We start from the raw sequence: 3784 nt of genomic DNA on the forward strand, positions 1-3784 counted from the left end.
TAGCTTGGCTGGCCAATAGTCCGCCCAGCCCTTATAGAAATAAAATGTACCTAGATAAAGCAAGTCTAGATTTTTCAAAAGTCTGAATCTCCCATCTCACTGGGGCTCCTTTCCAATTTAAATGCAGTTGTTTGTTTCAGTAACTAAGTGTTAGACAACCTGGGTATCACGCAAATATTGATCTGACTGTGGCCTTTTAAAGAGTGTAAATATAAAATTCCCGAGTTCTGTCAGAAGCTGTTTGTAAGATTGATGGCACATGTATTATATTGTCAATAGTCAGGAACATGCTACTCAATTGACTTTGTGGATGTGTTAATACCCAACACATTTGCAAACTGTAACTGTTTGTACCTGGTTTAATCAGCAAAATGAATATGATTATGGAAATTTTGATTTATAAGATAGCTATGGTTTACATAAAGCTGAAGCGATTATGTCATCAACTTATATTTGTGCATCAAAGGCAATTAGGATTAACATTCAATTCACCATACAAGTAAGCGTTGTTTACGCCACAGTCAGACAAAGACCAACGCTGTCCAGATTGATGACATTTTAGGCCCCACGTGAATATTCCCGCCGACGAAAAGTCCCCGTTCCTGGGAATCTCGTTGATACGTTTATCCCCGGCATTTGGCAACCCTACGAAACGCCACTGATAGCCTCTGGTCAGCTCCGCGCGCTATCGCAGAATGTTTCTCCAACTTGGCAGGGGATGTTCGCAGTGGCACGCCACGGCATTGTCTTCGCCGTACATCCAAGATGGCGGACAAGTGAAATTGTGTGTTATGTGTCAATTTTAGGTCGCTATCTCTATTAATTACCCACTAAAGTCCTTAGTTAGTAGGTTGAGTAGAAAATCTGCTAACTTTACAACACATATGTGATTAAATATTGATATTTTTATCTAATAACGAACTATAAGTCTCTGAATGTTAACGTTTGTGAAACCTAATTAGGGACTTTTTTCATAACAACCCAAGTTAGGCCTCTTAAACCTCATACATATTTTATTTTCTAAACAGTTGAGAAATCTAAAACTTTTAATACCAATATCCACGCGCATGCATTGTTTTCTTTATGAAGAAAATGTAGTTAAATAATGTGTTATTGATACTCCAAAGATAATTTAGCATAAAATATAAGGTAATCAACAGTATACTAGTAATTCCAATTTTTCTAGAGTATTTTTCTACACAAATAAACAGCTGTAAATTGAGGATGAGTATAATACACGCCACAATGGGTTTTCATCTTTTTTTTCAAAACGCAAAGAAATTCCCATGCTCACATAACACCTGAAATACCATGCCAACAAATCTATACTAAAGTACGCAAAATAATCCTCAGCTGATGTAACACTATCTGGTTATGAAATGTCTCCATTGTATATCTAATCTATTTTATTAATTTCATTGAAAATTGCATTTAATACTGTTTACATTAATGTAGGCGATATATATATTTGAACTGATCGGCGTGGCTATGATCGCCATGAAACGAACCTTACTTGACAGTGAATGAATACGTATTTCATAAATGTCATACTTGGACTTGTAAAAACAGAAAGTGTTCCTCATCTAACCATGAGCAAGGAGAAGACGTCGGACAGAAAACGTCAAACGTCTGATGAGGTCACGTGGCAAGTGGTTCCATTCGTCCTGTAGAGCTTGTATCAACTCTTGTCTGTTTGCCGCAGGGTCTGGTCAGACTCTAGCTCGCCTCTCAATGACGTTCCAGAGGTGTTCTGTGGGTGATAAGTTAGGAGAACATGCCAGTCATGGTAAGAAGTTGACGTTGGCAAGGAAGTCCACAACGATACGAGCTGTGTGGGGCCTGGCATGTCATGTTTGTACAGAACAACCGGGGTTGGGGGTGGAGGAGGATGCAATTTCTAAAGTGTTGTGCATTGAGGTTTTCATTGATGAAGATGAGTGGCGTTGTCTGGTTTCGAAAAATTCCGTCCCACACCTTAATGTCCACTTCCTCGGTAAGGAACGAATACTTGAACGCAGCAAGCAGATGTTCATTTACCTCTGTGACGGTAAACCACTGTCTGTGCATCAAGTCTGAACAAACAGAACCCGATATCTTCAGTAAAGACCACACGTTGCAAATCCCGACTCTGCCATCGTCACACTGTATAAGCCCATCGTAATCGTCTGCGTCGAAGTTCAGCGGTTCAACATCTGTCTTCTGAACGGTCGGTAGGCCCTGATCCCTGCTGCCCGAGGTCTTCAGGTCACTGTGTGTGCTCACCCGCTGACCCAAAAAATTCACTGCTGATGACGTTACTGTGAGGAGGTGGTTGCGTGGGTGCAACGTTTGCAGATAGCGAACTTCCTGTGGCGTAGTGAACTGTAGTCACCCTGTCCGATGTCCTTCCTGTCTGTCTGAAACGCTGCAACAGGTTTCCAAAGACAACACGGGAAAAGCCCAAGGTCCTTGCAACCTGGGCCTGCATGCCCCCAATCAGTTGATCGCTTACGTTGTTCTGATGTTAGTTTCGGTATTTCAAATGTGTTCTTTTTTCACAATGTTGATGTTTGACATTGCTACTGTGTAGATTTTATAACCATATGGCACGTGCATTTCTACTAGCAAAGACATCACGTGATTTTACATGTTTCGCATTTCTGAAAACACGTGAGCATTGCCGGTACAAATTACACGTACAACAACGATGCTTTTGGGCTATGTGTTTGTGCCTATTTGGGTTTGAACCAATACAATATAAAATTACATTATCTTCAAATATGCATTTGCAGGTCAGTTTAGTTCAACGCACCATATGAATAAAATTGGACATGTAATATGGTGTCCCCAAAGTTATAATTGAGGATAAATGACGTCACTGGTTACCATAACGTCACAATCAAATGACATCACTGGTGGCTCTGCTACTGCAAATAATTTCAAGAGTATAAAGTTTAGAAGGTTCAGTGCAGTATTAAGATTGATATTTTAAAACGTATGACCGTACAGGTGCCATGTATTGTGATTGAAATATAAGCAACAAAACCCTTTCCAATTATAAAAAAAATCTCTGCCAGTACTGGAGTCGATTATCTGCCTTCATCATGAACATTTGTTTGATTGGATACAAAGTGTTCATTACTTGGATTGAATGTTCTAGCTCTATACCTGGAGTGTATAAATAAGTATGAAAGGTTTCATTGTGTCGACACCAAATATATATAAAACATCAATGTCAGGGATTAACGAGTTTCGATTATCCGATATATACGTATTTTGATATGTGTTTGTTACAAATCAAACTAATCTTAAAGTGGCAATGAGGAGTGACACAAAGCCGATTCCAGCCATCCCAACATCTACAAGTATGTAGACATCAGGACTGAACAGACCAATGTTGAGACCTTCAACAGAGAACAGAACACCGCAACCTCGACAAGTATTCTCAGTGTGAAGGTGAAACATTTGACCAGCAGAAAAAACTCCAATTGAGTATACCGATGCTGTTTTCCCTTTTTTGTGGGTAAAGACGGTTTTACATGTAAATCATTAAATATATCAACCATACATTACAAACCATTTCATATAATTCATTTACAGTATGTTTCAGAATATGTGTCGTATTTGTTTGAAGATGCATGTTGACATTAACCATTAAAAATGTTATCTAAATCAATAACCATATTCATATAATTGATTTTAATTGAATAAGTGTCGTAATATGTATCTTGCAATGTATCTTATCCTGCATTTTACCTGAACCCTTGTAATGAGCATTTGTATAGATAAATATATGTGTACCTGT

Source organism: Haliotis cracherodii, unplaced genomic scaffold, assembly GCF_022045235.1.
Source record: "Haliotis cracherodii isolate W230 unplaced genomic scaffold, xgHalCrac1.p SCAF_32, whole genome shotgun sequence".
Lineage (NCBI taxonomy): Eukaryota > Metazoa > Mollusca > Gastropoda > Lepetellida > Haliotidae > Haliotis > Haliotis cracherodii.